General features: G+C 42.0%; 1 protein-coding gene across 7 annotated transcripts in view; it reads right to left on the minus strand.

The window, feature by feature from the left end:
• The window catches only part of mib1 (MIB E3 ubiquitin protein ligase 1), a 60,905-nt gene that overhangs the window by 17,544 nt on the left and 21,441 nt on the right, over positions 1 to 21,920 (minus strand). The gene's annotated exons all lie outside the window — the stretch shown is intronic.

The following is a 21,920-nucleotide window of genomic DNA, read 5'->3' on the forward strand; positions in this document are numbered from 1 at the left end:
TATAAAACATCTATATAATTATTGAACACCACTTTTCCCCCTTATAGGCTTGGATAGACCGGGACTAGTGCAAGTATTTTGACAGCAGGGAGAAAAAAAAATGTATATTAACCCACTGAAAGGTTTAAAAAAAGATTAATTAATTCCACTTAATGTGAAAAAAATGACACAAATGTAAATGTTACTAAAACCATGCGTTAGTAAAACAAAGAAATAAATTGGAATATTCTGGAAAACAACTTGGAGCCATAACTTGTCCAAAATATGAAGGAAAAATATGATCTTGGTAAGCATGACTTCCTGTGATAGCCCTCAATGGAAGCAAATTATATCATTTAAATGAATAAAGCATATAAGGGAAGTGCAATGAGAATTAGACCATGATTTTATTATGGATTGTTAATGAATACTAAAAATTCAACCGCATCTATAAAGGGAAGCTGGGAAAAAGAACTCAATATTGAAATATAAAAGAGTGACTGGCAAATCATATGGAAGAACCCCCAACCCACTAATTTTTGGACGTGGAGGGAATTTTGCAGAAATAATGTAATTATATGTTTACTTTAATCCTGCCTGTGATAAAGCAAAAACCCTCAAGTAAAAAGTGAGAGAGAATGCATCCATAAATGTTAGCACTTGGAGAAACATCAGAATAGCTAAAACAAATCGCACAGTATGCATAATGGTAAAAAAAAAAAAAAGAAGAAGAATTAAATATGTTTCTCTAACTTTTCTGTGCCTTATGTAATTTTACAAATAGCCCGATTCTGCAAAGGGATGAATGACTGGTGAAAATATTAGAAGTGGCTTGTTAAAAGTCTATAAAATGGAAATGATGTCACCCTGACCCCTCAAACTTGGGTCTGTAGAAAAAGTCACAAGTAGGGTGCAATATGGTGAAGAAAGGACTCGACGATGAGGATTCAATAACCAAACCCTTTGACATGTCATTGGATCTATAATTCTGTTTAAAACAGAAGCTACTTTCAGCTGCTCCCTTATTCACAAGGGGTCGCCACACCAGGAAGCGCCACATGTTTAATTTGGCAGAATTTTGCCCTTCTTTGAGCAACCCCAGAGGGATTTGTGTCTTCTCCTGAGATTGAACCAGGGATCTTTCAGTTTTTAAGCGAATGTATAAACCATTACATTTTCAATCCTAAAACAGATTTGGGAATGATAATACCACTGCACTGCACCAGAAGAATCTTATACCATCTATGAAAAGCATGGTGTTAGTATCATGTTTTTGGGCCTGTTTTACTACATGTAGGATAGGATGGTGCATCGTCCTCAATATTTTCCACAGTAAATAGTCTAATATACTCTAATATTTTTATTTCATTTGGTTTACTGGCTTCTCTACTTTTAGTAAAGTGATTGTATTTTTTTAAAGGATTTAGTGAATATGGAAATCCAGGATGGTACATATGTTTTAAACAAGTATAACAGTCAATGCTGATATTTGGACAATATATTGGTGCATCGCTAACATAGTTGGTTATATTGACATAGAAGTATAATAAACCTTGAAAGCAACAACTTTCTCTTGCTTGTGTTAGGCCTCAATCATCACACAGGCTTGCAGGTTGATTGGAGCCCCATCTGGGATCTGGTCAGTGGTTGCCAAGGGCCCTTCCCTTTCTGTGTCATGCCACCACATCACTGCCGTTTGAATGCTTCTCAAATGTTTAGGCTAAAGCTCTTTCACTCAGCAACATCTACACTGCACAGTCTGTGAGGCCAGTGTTTCATTCCCGATTAACAATTATTTTGCTGTGACTGAGATACTGGTCATGCTTTAATCATAAAGCTTATTTCACACTTATTTTAGAACCAAAACTAGACATACTCCTGCTTGGTAAAATTAACTACAAGCCTTTCCAGATACACGCTCAAAGCAGTAAATAGAAACGAGTGACTGGCTACGAGTTCTGCAGAGCGGTGGAGAATTCGGCCACTCTGCAAGTCCTTCGATCGACAGCCACTCATCAGCCGGCCACTGTCACTGTATGGGAGGACAGTCTGAGAGGCCCCTATGATCTACAGGCTCAGGGAAAATCTAACACCTTAAATCACTCCTTACTCCCGACCCCACCTCCCACCTTTTCATGCCTACAACCATGTCACAAATACATAAGCCCCACATTTCCCCTGAAACACTCATTTCTCTATGGTTTAAGCTGTATTAGTGGAAACCTGACAGCATCCCCCCTCAAGCATGATGGCAAAATGATGACAACGCACCATCAATTTTTCTACCACAGTAATTGGCAGAGCAGATCCAAAGTGACACAAACAAACTGCAGTGCTGCAGCAGATGAGTCTGACTTCTTCGGCATTTTTACTTATAGTCACATAAGCAGAAGACGACGCTGTGGCTGAAGGAGGAGTTTGGTAATTACAATCTATTGTTTGCAGTGGAAAATAATGGGGATCAAAGGACATTGTATCAGCTACTGCCTTCCCTAAGCACTGAGACAACAGGCCATATGTTCCACAGCAGCACAGAAAATGTCTAACAGCCAACTTGTTAATGGAGGGGAAATAGAGCTTATATCAATGTACTGTACATTACACACATACAGCACGGAAACAGTCAACAGATTCCCCATAGATCCAGACTCATGATTCATTGCACAGATACTGCAATGAAGGTTTTCCACAGCAATTTTCCACATAGGCTACTCTGCCTAATCCCAATAATGTTTTTTTTTTCCTCCACAAAATGAAAGCCAATTTTCTTGAGCATGCAAGCATCACGCGAGTATCCACACAGCCACATGCACAAACACACCAGGAGACATAAACTAACAGAACTTCTTATCCTCTCTGACCTGTCGTGCTGCATTTACATGGAGCCATTGACTTCGGTGTCCATACGGGTTACCAAGGTAACATGGCCTGCATTATTCAACAGCTAAGCTTCGTTTTGATCTGAACACTGACCTGAATGTGTCCCTCAGAGTACATTAAGATTACGAATACCCACAAAAAACAAAAAAAAATAAAATGTATACCTTAACTGGACATAGAAAGCTAAACAAAGACAAAGCACATTTAACCACACATAATAATTACATCTCTCTCAGAGACTGATACTCAGTACTGTCTCAGGGATATGAATTTGAATCCTAAAAAATACTCTTGTGACATTCCCAACCACAATCTAGGATGATGATAATGATATTCACTGTATGATACTAGTAGAATTTTGATAAATGACAAAATGTAAGAAATTCAAAATATTTGGTTATCTGTATAACTCTGGCTCTCTGAAAACCTCACTCAGTTATCTGAGGGCAGGAAGATATTAACATAAATTAACCCAATGCCCTATTAAACAGTAAAAAAGGGCAATTAGGAGCTGCATCAAAAATTTTATATCAGTTTACTTTGCTGATGCTTCACCTCTCTACCAAGTTTTATGAAATTTGACTTAAAAGTTTTTGTGTAAAAAAAACAAACAAAACAAAACGCATGGATATATATGTATAAAGTAGAACTGACTGAAGAAATACCTGACAGCAAGTAACTAGCTGCATAAAATGTTACATACCAGCAAATTTTCTTCAGTTTTGTGTGGCGTGAAACTGTATTTAGCAATATTGAACTGTCACAGCAATGTTTTACATGCGTTCACTAAACTACGAAACAAGCAGCAAAGCTCAATGTTTCCTAAAAACACAAACCAATGTGAAACACTGGTGTTAAAGTGTCATCTAATGCACAAATAAATTCTAAAACTTATTCCAATACATCAAATAAATAGATAAACTACACTAGTTTTTTAAGTGGTGGAGACAATATTAAAGATGTCTGACAGCTGCGCTGTGAAAGTATATCACCTTGCTATGTCATATTTATTACCTGCATTGCTGAGGCACTTAAAGTGCCACAAATAAATCCTGCTCTTTCTAGGTTTGACAAGTGGGCAAAAAGGGGAAAAAATGCCATCAGTTAGTACAATGGCTTCACAATGCAAGCATTTCTCTTTGCATGCTATAGTCACTTTCCCAAAAGCTCTTTATGTCCTTGAGTCCCTTCCGTATGGGCTGTACCTCTCCCTCACTCCTTCCATCCCTCATTTCTTCTCTTCCCCCTCTATCCATCCATCCATGCCTCCCTCCCTCCGCTACCCCCAACCCTCCCTCTCCCTGCATGTGCTATAGCAACATAGCAGCCAGGACTCAATGTTTCAGCATGCCACAGGACAGACAGAGCATTACAGCATGGCTGAGCTTATCTATTGGCTCAGAGCCACTGTTGGCCCAACCCTAGGAGGAAGTGTGGGCGTTCTGATTGGTCATAGGGGGATTGGGGCTTGTATCAGCGTGTCCTCTGGCTGATCTGTTGGAGTGGTCCCAGCTCATAGAGAGGTGGACAATTGAGGGACTTTTCAAGTAACTCACAGTGCATGCTGCAGCAAAGTGGTACCCAGGCTCGCTGCATGAACCAGTCACTGCACTACATCTTTGATGGTTTCTCACTCCAGTGACTTAACTATTGAAGAGGATACAGCGACACAATGCAGAGCCTAAATGAACAACCAGGGGAATAAAATAAAACAAAGGCCTAAATAATTACAAAATACAGGAGCAGCAGCTTAAATCAAGGTGCACAGTGTGCATGGTGTGGATTTCTAGGTTTATGTTGAAATATCGCAGTCTTGATTTATCTTTTAATGAACTGTAGCTACCCACCTGGAAATAGGTTCATTTCCACCAACATCCCACAAGCAGGAATGATCTAATATTACTGTGTACATTGGATTGAACATGGCAAACGGCAGATAAAACTGAAAAGACTAACAGATGCGTCACTGTGTCTGAGGAAGATCACTAATTTTGACCAAATTATATGACGTTCATGACAGTCTGCAAAGTTTGTGACAAAGTTTTCACACTGTTCTCAAACGCTAAATCATCTTTGTGTCTATAGAAGCTCTCTTGAGTCAGGATAAAAACAATCTTTAAAATCAGAAAGTCAAATTGTTGTTAGGTTAGGGCAAGCACAACAATAAAACCTATGCAGAGTGCATGGGTTGTTTGCAGCCTTCCTTCTATAAAATAAAAAGAAAGAAAAAAAGAAGAAGATCATAAGCTATAAATTGAGGATGAGAAAATGGCCGTGGATCACAGGCATTTGTGCGACGGTATCTGTGGAGTTTGTGAGTCACTTATTGGTTAAAAAAAAAAAAAATGTGGCACCAGTAAGCCACGGTAAAATATCAGAGAGGCAGAGGAACTTCCCCTGCAGTGAGGCTGAAGGGAACAATGGGCTACTGGATCAGAGAAGCTGACTGCCACTGGCTTCCCCCTCCAGCACCCAGGTAGGTTGGCCCTATTCATAAATCACTTTTATTCCTCCAAGCGCTCAACAGCCTCACCTCTTCAAATGATGCACTGTGTAAAGGGAAAAGGAGGCAGGCGGGTGTGGGGGGACAGGATACAAAAGCGGGGAGCTGTGGGAGGAGGGAGAAGAGAGGTGCTGATGGTGAAGTACGTCGAAATTAAGATGGTTAAAATCGTAAACATCTTTACTCTGTTTAACCGCTTTCTCTAAACTAAATCAGTATTTTTATCCACCTGAAAACTGAGCTTTCACAAAGACATCCCCAGAGGGTGTAAATCTGGAAAGGGCCAGTGCAGTGTAACAGTGTGGATACGCTAAACAGAACCCTCACATAGTAATGACTTAAAATAAGTCCAGTAACGATCAGGGGATGAGTGCCAGAGTGGACTGATGAAGAAAGTCTTGAATCTCCTCCAAAATGTTCTCTCAGGTTATTTCCCAGCCAAATTTTTTCCAAATTTCAAAAGATACCGTCAATGTTTTCTGTTATGATGCCGCTGCGTGTCCTATGGTCGTTGTAGCGTGACCTTTTTTGGGGGGCAATAGTACCAAATGAGAACAATAAACGCAGGACAATTAGGGAATTAGGGTAGAGGTGAGGGAGAGGGAGGATTTACAGGACACGTGAAGCCAAAGCCAACTTTGTATGAAATTGGCAAAGATTTTTTGCATACCTGAGAAAGAGACGAATGGACAACCCAAAAACGTAATTCCTCTGGACACGGCTGTCGCTGTCACTTTCATGGAGATTTATGCCTCTGTGAAAACACTAATGTGGATGCAAATCATCCTGTATTTGGACAGCTTAATATAGACATAACCACAGGGAAGGCCCAGGCTCATGGAAAATGAGCATGAAGATGTACTTAAAAAGCACAAACTGAACTTATTAAAAGCACCTTTAATCCCTATATGATGTTCTCTGGTGGGAAGGTACACAGAAAGGTGAAATTAAGATATACTGAAAGACTGAACAAAAACTTCCAGGCCAGCTTGAAGCTCAGCGAAAAAACAGATGTTACACCATCAAAACAAACCAGAATTCCCAGTGCAAAACTTCCCAATCCAAGAGGAAACCTGCCTCTCACTTAGGTAAACTGATAAATGAGCTCTCGTAGGGACTGACCATCATAAGAACAAACCTAAAAGACATAACGCTTATTAAGAGACATTTATTCCACAACCATGTGAAAAAGACTCGTCCTACTGCAAAAGGCTATTTTTCTTGTAAGTAATGGTCACAGATGCTTGCAGTAAATTTTGGAATACACTGCTGAATACACTGCTGAATACACTGCTGAATATAAAGTTTTACATACAAAACCTACAATCGTACACACAGCAGTTTTGCAAGCATGTCTGTAGTCAGTGCAATCAATGCTGTTGCTATGTGGGGGGGGGGGACACTTTTACAAATCCCCTCGTTGTAAAGGAATGCTAAACAACCAGCAACCATGCAAATCCCCTCTTCCTAACAGTACATTACAAACACTTTGTGATATACCCTGTGAAGCTGGAATCCCACTAGGTGCAAAAGCTCTTCCTAACACCAACTGGAAAGAAGCATCCATCCATCCACAATTTTCTTCTGCTTATCCAATTCAGGATTGTGAAGTACTGGTGCCTATCCCAGCTGTCATGGGGCAAAAGGCAGGATATACCCTGGACAGGTTGCCAGTATGTTACAGGGCTGAGAAATAAATGCACAAATTCAAAATGACAACAGGTCACTGCAACTTCCTCTTCAGGAAAATAACTGATTCGCTCTAGTGACGCTAATACTGAATTTAAAAGAAAAATGTTTGCCTGACAGTCGTCAAAGACGATTAAAAGAATGGGACATTGATTATTTTGTTTTTGCATTGCATCTCACCTAACAAGCAAGAATGTAGAATAATGTCAACATAAAAGTCCAGTCAAAAATTCTCAAACCTTTGAAATCTGAACTATAATAAAATTGCCAGAAAATTGAAAATGGAGTGTTTATTGAACTGACAAGTAAAAAAAAAAAAAAAGAATTTGCATATATGAGTTTTAATTTGTATCATATTTGCAACACGCAGACTTTTTTGTTTTTGCAATTTATTGCTTGAAAATATATTTTACTATTTATTTAGAGTTTTCTTTTGGGAGGGTAGGGCATATCACACTGATGATGCAGAAGTCTCAAAAACTGGCAAATACTCATGTATTAAATGTGACAGACTAGGAATTAACGAGTTAACTGCAGGTCTTACTTTGCCAGTTGTGCTAAATCATCATCCCACCATGGCCCTCAACTATCCCTGAGTTATGCTGCTACAGGCTCAGGCAGCTGGGGGCCTTTTCATACTTTTCCATGCTCGCCTATTTTCTCTTCTCTTTCTCTTCACCCTCAAGCGGTCTCTGCAGACGGCTTAGCCCGGTTCTGTCAAACATCTCTTCCTATTAAAAGCAAGTTCTTCGTTCCCACAAACGCCAAGTACTTGCTCATAGAGGACCAATTGATTACTGAGGTTCTCTCTAATATTTTAGGTTCTTTACTTCATAGTTTAAAGGATTTTCCGATGACTGCTGTAGTGAACTGAAGTGAACTGAGGCTTTCATGAGGCCTTGTGTTTTTACCAGTACTGCGCTATAACGATATACTTGACCTAACATTGTTGTTGTACTTTAATATCACTTTTTTTTAAAGGAAGAAAAAAATATATATATATAAAAAATATAAAGTTCACACCTTTATTTTTGTACCATTTAAAAAGATTAATTTATAGAAGAAACACAGAAAAACATTAAAATATTTTACTTATTCTTTGTGCAAATGTCTTATCAGATGTAATCAAATGTTGCATTTGTTTAACACATGTGCTGAAGTTTTTTTTTTTTTAAAGTGGAGATATGTCCTAACCGGTAATCATGAAGAGAACAAACGCACCCACCCCTTCATCCAGTGAAACAAAGCACATCCATTAGTAGACCCTTTTCTTATTGATCGATTAACTGCTCAGCTAAACATTCAGCCCTGTGCTATTCATCATGGAGGGAAGATATAAGCCATGCCGCAGAGTTTCGGGGCAGGAGGGATGTCGGGATGTAATTGAGATTAAACTGGTGGGTTGGGTAGCTGGAACAGGCAGAGAGGAGACCCAAAGGAGGGGGATACACATAACACACAAGGGCATCCTCAGCGGAGTTTGTTGGAAGCCACAAAAACCTTAACCAACTTAGGGGAGAGAATAAAAACACAAGCCCAGACGTGCATGAACGGTAAGTGCATTAACTGTGTGTAAATTTAAACAGAGTACATAAAAAGGCTGAAATTACCATTTATTCAATTTGAAGTGGTTTGCAAACAGAGAGACTGTGGGACAGTCATTTATCTAGCTGCAATTCCCAGCCTTGATTGGCCGTGTATGGTCAAGTTCTGAGCTTGAAATCCATTTTAGCCAGCAAAATGGTCATTTCTTTTAATTGAAAAGCTATCATTTGCAGTGCCAATACATTACTTACACTACACACTTAAATCTATGCAGAATAATCTCCACAATGAAAAGGGTCTGAGATGTAACTAAGGGACTGAGCTTCTTAAAAAGCTTATCAAATAAAGGACTAGCAAACTGCGTGAAATTTTTCCACCTCATGAGAAGACAATGAAATGCAAAAACATTAGCTTTCTTAACATTCGGTTTTTTGCTGTTAAAATGCAGGCGAGGAGAGTAATAGGACTCGTGGAGGTACCAGTGGGAGGCTAGAATCTGGAAGTTTAAAACAGAGAAGAACAGAGAGTAAAAAGAGCGAGGGCACTGAGGACGGTGCTTTCGTACAGTATAGATGTGCACCATGATGAGACCAACTAATTAAATAGATTCTTCTGTGGTCGCGCCTCGGGAAAGCTTGAAAAAGACACTTGAAAATTAATGAGAGCTCAAAAAAAAAAAAAAAAAGAAGGAAAGAAAGAAAGCAGCACAAACTTTTCAGAGCCTCAGAGGTAAGGGTTCCACTTGTCTTCCTGCACTGCCAGGAATGTTACATATAAATATATAAATAGATAAACAACGATATTTCCTGTTGTCTAATCTCTGCGCTACACAGTCAGCCTTACTCCTCCGAATTTTGCAGTTATTCTAAGTATAGCGGTGAGAAGACAGACGCTCAACCATAGTCAGCTTGCTCTACATCTATTTAAAAAAAGAAAAAAAGAGAAAAAATGATAAAGAGTGTGGGTGGGTCAAAAGGACACAGGGAAGTGAGGGGGTGGTATCAGAGGAGGCAGTGGTGGTAAGGATGTAAAGCAGGGGAAGGGGAAGGTTTCAAGAATACAAAAGTGGAAGCACGGGAGACCACTTTATTTGGAGCTACTAAAAATAGCGCAGCAAATGGTAGCAGGGGCTAGCTGGACTAACGCACCTCTCTCTCCCTTCAGGCCCGTGGAATCGATAGGCTGGGAGCTGGAGGGGAGGCTTCCCGGAGCCTGCAGCCAACAGTTGCTGAGGGGGGGATATGGAGAGAGTGGAGAGGAGAGAAGAGTGGAGTGGAGTGGAGCGGGAACTATTTTTTGCACTGCTTGACTAAATATGGTCAGGGAGGTGGTGAGACAAGACACAGGAGCAGCCCGGCAAAACGGGGCCAAGACATGTTTCGAATGCTTCTCTTCCCACAAAGTGCTAACCGTTTAGCGTAGCCCTCCACGACGTGGAGCCACTGGTCAGTTGGCCCCTTGCCCCCAACTTGCTGCCAGTGTGTCCTTCCTCCTAACTGCAGCAGCATCTCAATTTGATCCACTCGCCACACAAAGGTGACCCTTGCAATGCACTGGAATGTATACGCTGTGATATTGCAACATCCTCCACCTCTCGTCTCCGACAATGCTAATCGAACTTGCATGGATCACAAGCAACTATTAAAAGTACAGCTGTCTTCTACCGCAGAGACACAGCCTGCTGCTCTTCTTCTTCTTTCAATTTTTTATTTATTTTTGTAAATACCTCCATCCCATTTCCGCTTTCAAACATTCAGCAAACTCCCCTCATCTAACCTGCTGTGTGTAAAGTTCCACTGAATAATAAAAGCGCATTTTAGGAGCAGAATAAAGCTCTGGGGCTGCGCTTGTGTCGATGGAATAAGAAAAAGGCAGGGTGGGAGTACGGTTGGTACACTTTCTGCCTCATCCACCGATCAGGGCATCCTCCCAGCTCTTCCCCCTCAGAATGCACATGATGGAGAGAAGAGTGCTGCAGTTTTTTTTTTCACTCCACCCCTCCTTTTCTCCCTCTTCTCCCCTTTTTTTTTCTTCCTCTCAAATAGCATCTCTTCATGTCAGCTCTACGTCTTCCTCCTCTAAAGGTATGACTTGTGTTTGTGTGGGAATGTGCGTGCATGTGTGTATGCCCGCTGCTCCCCCCTCCCTGACTCTGGCACTCAACCCGCCCCGCCAACACCCCTCCTCCTCCCCCCAATCATAGAAGCTGATTCAGCGAGTCAGGCGTGCACCCGGCACACACGATGGCTGCAGCAGCTGGAGCGCTCTCTAGGTCATTATGGCTCTCTTCACTACGGGAAGAAGGAAGAGAGGAAAGGGGAAGAGAGGAGGAGCGGCTCAGATAAGAAACTGATCTGACAGGTAATATATGCTCTTCCATCGCTTTTGGACGGAGTTTACCCCTGACGGGCCTTGATGTCTCCCCCCGTCCTGTCTCTCTTTGCGCTCTCTTCTTCGGATGCAATCAGTTATTAACCGCATGGTTTGCCTGTGAGACGCGTAGTCGAAAGGGGGAGAGGACTGTGCTGTTCTGCAGCAGCAGCAGCAGCAGCAGCAGCAGCAGCACTGGGACAGAACTTAACCAGAGAACACCTTTGGGCTTTTTTCCCTCCCCTTCTCCTTCTCTTGTTCTTCTTGTCATTAGAAAAAGGGAGGAAAAAAAATCAAAGCTTTGTAAAAAGAAAAAGTACGGAGAGGAAGAGGATGCAGGAAGAGGTGAAACAGGGCTGGGGAGTTGCTGTGGTCCACATGGATTTTAGCCCTTTTTTTCCCTCTCCCCCCCCACCACACTCTCCACTCTATCTCTCTCATCTTTTTCTTTCTCTCTCCCTCCCTCCCTCCCTTCCTTGTCTTGCTCTCTCTCCCTCTCTTGTGTTCCTGGCACTGGCCGGACATGCTGCAGCAGCACAGCTCTTTGGCTCATTAGGCTTCATGGTTGCAGCCCTGCCGCTACCTAATGACGGACTCGTTAACTCAGACCTGCATTGGTGTGGAGACGTTTCCTTATCCACACTTCGCCCTCTGCATCCGACACCTTCCAAGATCCTTTTTTTTTTTGTCTTCATGACTAAAGGATACTAAATTGCTGGGACTTTTGAAGTGTCTTTTGTTGTCTTTTTGGTTCCTGTTTTTGTTTTTTGATGTTTTTTCTTTTTTAATACCAATTGTTAACTAAACAGAGGGCGGGGTGGTCACTGCCTTTCTTAATTGATAGGAGGTAAGTTTGAGGATGCGTCGCACTCTTTGAGACCAAGGTTGACTGGCTGTGGCGGAAGAGTGGAATTGTGACCAGAGGAATGACGAAGCATCAGAATAATGAACAGCGGGCAGGTCATGAGTTCTGAACAGGAGGAAAAGCGGATTGACAGCACACAGCTGTGAGAAGTGTATTAACACAGATGTGGGAGGAAGGAGGGGGAATGGTGGGAGGGGATATTGGGCAGCAATGGCTGGCTGAGTAGATGTGTGTCACTGGCTGAACCCAGAGCACTTAGGGTAGTAACCCAGTTTCTTCTCTCTCCCCCTCTCTCTCTCTTTTTGAAGCAGATTGGTGTAGGTTAGGTAGGGCATGCAGGGCACACAATACTGCAGTGCTATCGCCAAAACCAGAACAGACACAACAACCACTGGGCTAATTTGCTGGTTCACGTCTCCCCAACCTCCACCGTGCCCTGTGTAGGAAGGAATTTCACTCCCTCTCACTCTCTCTCGGGCAGCTGTGACATTTCCTAAGCAGGACGTCACACCTTTAGGACCAGGCTCATCCACCTGCCCAACCCCATCTTCGTGCTGAGAACAACAGTCACCTCCACTTACACCTACCCTCATTACTATTCTAAACGCTTCAACTGCAAAAACATTGCACCACGTTTCCCATTTATTCAGTCCTCCTTGGCCACCTTAGTCTCCAAATTCACACCTAAGCTGCTCTCCCCTAATCCATTTTTTGTTGCATCCACTGCCTCAGCATTCAGCCTGCCGGCTAGCTTAGTGTGGTTGGAGGCAGTGTCGACTTGTGGAATGTGCTGGTCCGGGGCAAAGATTCATTAGAGACTTGCTGTACAATTCTCACCACCATGCAAATGGTTATTGATCTGGTCCACCCGGCAATAAAACAGCTGGTTCCACTGTAAACACAGACAAGTGAGGTTTGATCAGAGGGAAAGGGGGACGCAAGAACAGTCTATGTGTGGTAAAGGGAATGATTAACAGAGAGAGGGGAGAGAGAGAGAGAGGGAGGGAGAAAGAGAGGTGGCGATGACTGTGTGTGTGTGTGTGCGTGTGTGTGTGTGCGTGTGCGTGTGCTGGGGGGGGGGGGGGGACCAGGACCAATCCACAAGTGCTGAGTGGGCATTAGCGCCTTCATGTGACCTATGGCCTGCCTCTGTGCCTAAAGCCCAAATCCTGCTCACAATAGCTTCCTGTTCAACTTGGATCACCCTCATTTTCAAACATCAGCAAGCGCTCCAGTTAGCCACTGGGGACGTTGCTGACACCAGAGAGACAAGGGACAGGAGAGAGAGGGGGGACGGTACATATCGGTCCGTGAGAGGTGGTTAAAGGGGGAAAGGACACCAAAAGCGGGGCGGGAGGTGTAATAAGAGAACGAAATGATGGTGTGGAGGAGAGGAAGCGAGGGTCTAGTGGGTGGAGAGAAGTGATATGTTTAGTATGTCAGCGGGACCGCTCAGCTTATAGGTGCACCCCTGCTCCCAGGACACAGCAAATGATCGTCATACGAGAGCGAGCACACCTTACAACACTTTTTTTTTCCTTTTCCCCCCCCAAGGAGAAAACTCTTATCTACTCTGCTGCTGCTGCTTTTTTTTTTTTTTTTTTTTTTTTTTTTTAAACCTCCAACCACTTAAAATCTACCTCCTCAACATTTTTCCTGGACAGAGAAAAAGGCCACCTTTTGACTGCCTTAAAAAAAAGAAAGGAAAAAAAAAGCTGTATTCCTCCCTCTGAGCCTCCTGGTTTCTCCCAGTTGCCTGGAGGACAGCAGGGGTCACTGGGACAGTCGACTATGGTATGGACTCTAAAACTTCTGTTATGTTCAGGGGCGGGGGGACTGGCTGTTCAGCCTTACATGGCAACCAAAAGGAAAGCCTTGAGTGTTGAACTGAATTTACACTCAAAGTCACCTTACAGTGCAGACTACCATACTTGGGAGAGAAAGAACGGTGAGGAAAAATGTTCTGCTCCTAACTTCCTGACCTTGGAAAGAGGTGAGAAAATTTCATATCTAAGATTACCTCCTTGGTGCACATACTTCTTTATGTACCCATATGAACATATGATAGCTATGGAATGTAAAGAAGTATGTATTCTTGGTGAGGTTCGAGCCCTCGTTCTGGAAAACTGATGTGCAGCACTGTCACAGGATACGTTTATGCTTTGTGTCAGATGGTGAAAAGAAAAACAGCAAACAAAGGTAAAAGTGAGGCAGGAAAAGAGTGAATTAATCTAAGTGGTGAGGCTCATACATTAGCTATACTGTCTCTGGGCAGTCTCACTGCAGCAATACTCGCTGTAGGGAAGTTTCTGCTTTCTCAAACTGGCTGACTTGGCCAATAAAAATCTCTCATCCAAGATACGTTAACAATTCATTTGACAATTACTTGGCATAAAATGATTGCAACCATGTTTTAGGCTCTGACAGCAACCTACACCAGCTATGAGCAGCTGCCTTGTGAGAGTGTCATATGAACAGAGCTTCCTTTCATTATTGAGTGATTTTGCTGCATTACAGCCCTTGAAATTCAGCCAGCTGCAACTTAGCACCAACTTCAGCGAGCAGCGAGTGGTATGCTAGAGCTGTTGGACCATTAATACCATAATCTTTTCCAGTGCTGCAGCACAGTTCAAGTGGGGAAAGAAAGCAAGGTGAATTGAACCAGCAGCCTGCCACGGTTGCTGGCTGTTTAAAAATAAATAATAATAATTATAAAACAACTAAACGGAAAAAAAAAATGGAAGAGCGGTAAATTGTTGCTGAGAAGGCAGAACTGTGGCCGCTATTGCTGCTGTCACAACCCGGCTCTAACCTATTGCTGTAACATATAGCTTCCGAGTTGACAACCTTGTGTGTTTAACTATGGCCACCCTTCCTTTATGCTAGTGCCCTTATCGACATCCCCACCCCACATCAACCCCGCTGCCCCGTTCTCCCCTCCCTTTCTCTGATTTCTGTCCTCTTTGTTCACGTTTGCTATGCTTGCCAAATGCTTTGCTGGGCTGCATGGCAGCCAGATTAGACCATCAAAAAGTGACAATGCAGGATCAGGGTCAACTCTGGCCTGTCAGCTGATTCCAATTGTCAACTGTTTCAAACAAATAAAGGCAACAGAACATAGGCAGAAGCGCAGTGAGAGAAATGAAGCGAGGAGGGGAAAGAGGGAGGCGGGGAGTCGTTTGCATGGAGAGCTATTCATATCTAACACTCTCACCTATTCTGACCCCCCGCTGCAGCCCGTGTCTGGATCATATATAAGGCTTGTACCAATTTTAGCACAGATTTACCACCCTTTAACCCACTTTAATATACACAATTCTCCCAAATTTGGCTCCAGATTAAAAAAAAAAAAAAAAGGAGCACATGAAAGATATATTAATTATAAAAACAAGTGTGTTAAAGGAAGTGAAGAACTATCAAACCAAGTTCAGTGGCTTAACTTTAAAGAACATAAATTCATACTAGCGATTTCTCTTTTCTGCAGTAAACGTGGATGAAGCCGACCTTTGAAAAGACAGGATAAACGCCTTTAAAATCCCTCTATAAAAACTCCTGCAGTGGAGTATGTACGCAACCATAGTATATAGGCTGTTGTCACATGAACTCATTAATATGCTAAGTAAAGGCCTGACTTACTCTCTTTCTTTTGAATAAAAGTAAAATCAAAGCAGAGAAGATAGGAGTGCAATAGACACATTATCTACTGTTATACGCATTTAAGCCATACAGCTGTTTGTATTCTATAAATTCGTTCCTTATTTGAGTTTTGCTCTGATTAATTTTTGTCTTTCCGAGTATGAGGAATACTGCAACGTTTTAAATACATGAGGATTTGAACAATGTTTAATTGTCGATTGCAGTTTTTACTATCTGGAATCAAATTAGCTTATAAGAAGTCCTTGAGGAACAGAGAAACGAGCAAACAGAAAAGGTCATTTCAATCCCAATCGAAAATAAAATACAAACCAACTTCTTTATTAATTTAAGAAAAACAGAGTGAAGCAGGCTTTTAAGCCTTTTCCCCTGCATTTATACCCATGTGGATCATATTCTCTCTGTCTTTTCTGTCAAAACATCAAAGGCAGGTGGGGTTGTGTGGCTCGCGCCTGCATGTTTCACCCAGGCCTTCAATAGCAATGACCTGCTGTCTGAGTGACAAACACAGCAGATGCTGACATTATCAAATGCTAAGTGCCTGTCGTCCCCCCCGTGCTTTTGCCCTGTTATGGCCCTTAGACGAGGTGAGCGGCCCGGCCACCTGACTCTGAGGGACAGTGTGTGTCTACGTGTGTATTTGTGAGCAAGCGTGAACGTGCATGTGTATGTTACAAATAGACCTGCCTCTGGTGTGCCATATCAAGCTGGCCCTATGTTGACCTCCATCCTGTCTACAAGCAGTCCGGTATATCCCTCAGCTGTCGCCGGCCACTCTGAGAACCTAATTTGTGCCACGGCAGGAAAAGTCAATAATTATAACAGCTGTTTCGACATTTGTTAGCACTGTGAAGGAATGATATATTTTAAAAAAGTGCCAAACAAATGTCACTTGACTGTATTTTAATGCAGCACGCGTGCTCCAGTCAAGTGTTTTACAGCACAAATGAGAAAAAACACTGCAGCTATTAAGATTTTAAAGAAAAAACTATAACACCCCTATGCATGGCTAAAATATGGAGATTGTTTTATGTCTCTACGATAGCAGAAATTACTTAATGATTTCATAATTAGCAACAACTACAATAAGTTTAGAAACATTCTTCTCCATGTGGGTGCTCTTGATCATTTTTATATGAACACTGTAATGACTTTAGGTACAAAACTGTACAATACTGTACTACCACAGAGCCCCGAAAGAGACATAAAATAATCTGCCCTCAGTCACTGTTCAATGTTCACAGTACTCTTTATACTGCAAATCAGTCCCCGTGACTTAAATGACTGGTTTAAATGAATGTTGTGACTTGACACCCCTCAGTGCTGCTGCAGGAGTATGAGTGAGAGAGCGTGTACGTAGTTATGCCTCTGCATTTGTCTGTTGGGCGTCTCGGTGACCGGAGCAGAAGCGTGCTTGCAGCAGGGCCCATCTGTCAGAGCCTGTAATTGCTTCATGACTCCAGGACATTTGACTCAAGTGCAGTGCCACAGATTATTATTATCCTTTTCTCAGGGAACAATTTTTCTCACTCTCTGAGAGGGGGGCAAACATAAAACTTAAAAAGATAGTGAGGAGGATAAATAGACTGCCTGGGAGGCAGCAAAGGAGAAAGTTGGGTAAGCTTAATCAACTGTACCTGTGTGTTATTGGTGTGCTGGTAAATGGGGTGGAGGGTGCTAAATGTACCTGTGTGTCACACAGGAGTGGATGAATGTGAAGAGGCAAAGGGAAAAAATAGGAAAAAGAAACCCGGCAAGTAGGTTTGCATGCCGTGATGAGCCACGTGTCAATTTTTTTAAAAATGTCTTCATGTGTTTCCTTCCTTCCTTTTTTGGATAAAAAAAAGATTGCTGTATTTTCAACAGTTCAAGCGTTTTGTCTCTGACACAGTGACTCCACAATGCTTTGCTAAAGCTGGTAAAATGGAACCAAATCACCTCTTGAATGGATTTGGTCCCCTTCAACCAGCTGTAGCTATGCTTTGATGACTACCGGAGCTCCTTTTGCTGTGACGCATTCAAAACAATCACTGGAATAACAGCAGGCTACTTTTTGATGATGATGGCTTATGGCTTTCTCTCCACCAGCAACATCTGGAGTGTTCAGTGACTGTGCTAAACTTGTCTCATTTGACTAATAAAGAATCCAATCGCAGCTTCAAAACTCTTGTATGGTCCCCTTTCCTGAATCTGTGTTTCCCCTCTCTCTGCCTCTACAGGGATTTATAATCTCACCAGACTATCAACGGCTGTTTCAAAAATAGCAGGGGGACAGAAGTGCGGTGTGCAGTATTTCAGAAATACACCACTCACATGTCTGTGTGAGAATGTACGGCTGTCTTGCTAAGACACTTTCTAAACTCACTGTCACTAGATGCTAACAGTCAATTACACTGTGGGTGGGAGCAGGCAAAAGGGAGGTAGGGGGATACAATGGAACTGCAAAAGAGATTGTGAATAAGAAATACAACAGCAAGACTGCAAGAAACCCAAGAAGGAGCAAAATATAGCCGTTTAGACAATGTACATTACACACAAGCACACTCAGACTCTTTGGACTCCTTTTCATTAAGCCTGATGTTAGTAATGTTAGACTAGCTGTGGTAGATGAGAGCCAGATGCTTCGGAGGACAGAAGCTTCACGCACAAATCACAGGAGCAAACAGCTACAGGCTCCCACATTCACTCGCTGTGGGTGCAGAACAAGCAGGAAGCGCAAACCTAACTCCCTGTCACAGGACGTCTCCTGCCCGCACACATGAACTCCAGAAAATGTCAAGGGCATCTGGTCAGGACATTGTCAGAAGTTATCGTTTTTCACATGTACCACACAGCAAGAGATCGTTCCAGTGAGCATTCTTTCTTTCTTCTGGAAATTCAGTGTGTTTTGTTTAGGTGAGGATGGTGCATCGCGTTGAGCTTGAGGACACGGGACAACCCCTCGCTAGTTGTGAATTCACCTGAGTGAATAGGTATTTGCGCTATTCTCTGGACCTAGCATGTTAATGGACCTAACTGGACCTAACTGATTAATCCCCTTGTGCCTCAGATCTTTGCATTCAAACACACGTCTCTATCGGCGGGAAAGTCCTAGAAAAGTCCAGGACTGCAGTGCATGTAAGAAATGCCTTAAATGCCCTTTTTTAAAAAAAAAAAAAAAAAAAAAAAAAGAGAGAGAGAAAATATAAAACATAAATATAAAAATCAGTGCTAAATCATTTGTTCCACAACTGATCTAAAAGATGTAATTTGTCTAATTATTTAAAGCAATTAAGGGGATGTGGGTATAGCATACAGACATTGATTAAATCTCAATTTGATTTAACAAACTTGGTTATAAATTCTTTTTCATTGGACTAATGACCATGAAATGCATTTGTGCACCATAACAAGCACTAGTTTTCTCAATCAAAGCAGTCCAACTCGATTAGGCTGAAAGAAGCAAGAGTGAACAAACCTCCTGTTTCATCGATGTCAGCGATAAAGAAAATCTGAACATGCAAACGTTTTAATGCAAACATTTGACCCATGTCTCCACTCCTTTCTAAGTGGGATCCCTATTACAATACTACCATTATGGTGGTGCCTATTAGTGCCGACATTACAAAGGGAATAAATGTCTGCATTTCAGAGCACAGTGTGATCTCCTGCACAACCCTCCATCTCCTCAGGTGAGCCAATTACCATACGGGGTTTTGCCTGTATGTTGCCGTATTAAAAGAAAGCTGAGAACTATAAGGGGAGAGGGAGGAGGGCAAATATTACAAGGAGGTGACACGTAAAAGGGTACGGACGGCCGCTGCAGGGCTTGTTTAGAGCCCGTTTATGAGTCATGGGCTATTAATCGTATTGTTTACAGTATTGTAGCAGCTACTGGCTTCGAGCAGCCCGGGGGAAAGACAGAGATGAGCCAGGCTCCCCTTGCAGGCTAGAGCTGTGGTAAACACACAGGGAGAACACACAAGAAAATCCTTCCCGGACATGTTACTGCTGGTTATACCAGCACTTTCAATTTACTAGCAATTGTAAAACTTAACAACTAGCTTTAATTTATGAGGAAATGCCTTAACATGCTGCAGCCGTGTCTGTGTGTGAGTAATGAACAAGGTAAAATATAGTACAACTCCCCAGTTCCTGCTGCTCGCCTGTTGGTAGAGTTGATTTGTCTCAGTGTTTGGGACTCCAAGTTGAAAGATTCATCTGTCACCCACAGGGTTCTTCCTATGTGTCTTCCTCAATCTTGTTTCCACTGCTGGAAGACCCACCCACGCACATAACACATTACAAACACACCAGGGACTCTGACGCAGTCTCTACTTGAACCCAAAAGCCAGCATTTGATGTTTAGAACATACATCACTTAGCGTAACAGAAGAGAGGAAGCTCATTTTTAAATTGTTTTTCGCACTGTCGTGGAATTACACGGCAACAAGAAAATTATATTTTACACTTGTTTGAGCCACGAATGCCAAAAGTGTCTGTGCTCAAACACAAGCAGGTCATCGGACTTATTAACCTGACGGGTTTTGTTTGATATCCTCCATCTCACTGCTCTCTGATTGGCTTCCAGTTTCAAGCAACTCTCATCTACAGCCATCAAGGCTTTTACATTTTTTTTCCCCTTTTACAGAAGTATGTCAGGAATTTCTTTAAGCACTCAGTCAAAACAACTGCCTCTCCACTAAAAACACGCCAGACAAGGTGCTCCCACTTCAGCCAAGGGAGACATTTCCGAGGGCTTTAGGACTTGTAGACCGTCTCCACGATATTGCAGGAGCCCGAGTGTGAAATAAAAGTAAATGGGCAGACTGCAGAAGGTGACATATATCTTTGTCTTTCTGACGGCATGGGGACAGAGAGTGGACTGAGACAAGCAAAGCAAGCACAACAGGGCCTTTGGTATAGAAACCACCGTACTCAAATGAATCTTTCAGCAGGTCAGCTCTCTAACATATACTCTCAAACCCGACACAGACTATTCTATTTAAATATTTAAAATGCAAATATCTTTTTTTTTAACGGTGCCATTTATTCCTTGAGCATGTTTACTGTTGTTCATTAAAGTTTAAAGGTTGTGCAATAAAAGATAACGGTGGCCTTGCAATATTTTTTCCGCCCTCACCCTCTCGGATAACACAGACAGACTCGGACTGCAAACATATGGCCAATTTTTCAGTTTCCTGTCTGTCATTTTCACTTCTTTCTGCAATTTATTCAATCAATTCTGAAATAGATTCAACAAAGGCAGCCCTGAATCTATGTAATCATGTTTAATTACAGAATTTCAGGGATCATCAACTCTGGAATTACCTGCTGAAGAGAAGCAGGCAGGCTGGTTATGTATCATTTCAATAACAGAAAATAAATGAAACACTGCAGACTTCATTTAACATATTTCTGCACCTGTTTTTGTTTTTCCAGAGCATGCCGTGTATCAACACTGGCTTCATATTTCATTTAAGTTATAATTTATATATTATAATATTAATATAATATATTTTATAAAACTGGATCTGCAATTTGCTTTTGAAATATATATATACATATACATACATATACATATACATATATATATACATAACTGCTGTTATAGCTGATATTATTCTGAGTATTTGTTGGCTTGAAAAAAAATAAAACATAGCCCCACAAACTGTAAGATCCTTATAATATTTAAAATTTGCCAATATATTTGAACAAGGACAGATTTTAGCCTTGATAAATGCAGTTTTCTGTATTAATAAAGTGATTTTTAGGAGGTTTTTTCAATCTGAAATTAATCAATGTTGGAAACAGGCACTGGCTTTAGATAATCTGACCTACAGGGTACCAGATGTGGAGGGGCTGGACCAGGCCTGTGACCTTTGACAGGTGTTCCACAGCCCTGTGACCTTAATTCCATTTGTCCTAGTGCCAAAGGAATAAATGCCAACGAAGGGGAATGACATTTAGCCTGGGATAACCACGCTCATGCGGAAACACACACCTGAAGCACTCACAGCGGAAAGCAGATGTTAACTTTTCTAGAAACTGCTCCACTCCCTTTACCGTGGCGATGAAACATCAATTTCCATCACCTTAAGAGGTGGATGATAAACCTGATACAGACAGTCATTGCTCAGAGCCATCTTTAATATGCTCATGGCTTAGAGAGCAGAATAAAACAGATAAAGACTGGAAAAGCAACCTGCTGGCCGGGAACAGCACCGACAAGGACAAGACGAAGTGCTGCCGCTGCACTGCAAGCCACTCCACACACACACGACACACACAATCGTGGAATAGCAAAACAGTGTGCAAGCAAACACAAACGCTCCAGGTTTTTAGCTGTACCAATATAACAGTCAACACAGGAGACCACAGCATCCTTTTGAAAGATAGATACGCCTACAGTTCTTTAAATTAAATAGTCAATATAACTGAGATACCAAAGTAGAG

Source organism: Simochromis diagramma, unplaced genomic scaffold (genome assembly GCF_900408965.1).
Source record: "Simochromis diagramma unplaced genomic scaffold, fSimDia1.1 OVJJ01000205.1, whole genome shotgun sequence".
NCBI lineage: Eukaryota > Metazoa > Chordata > Actinopteri > Cichliformes > Cichlidae > Simochromis > Simochromis diagramma.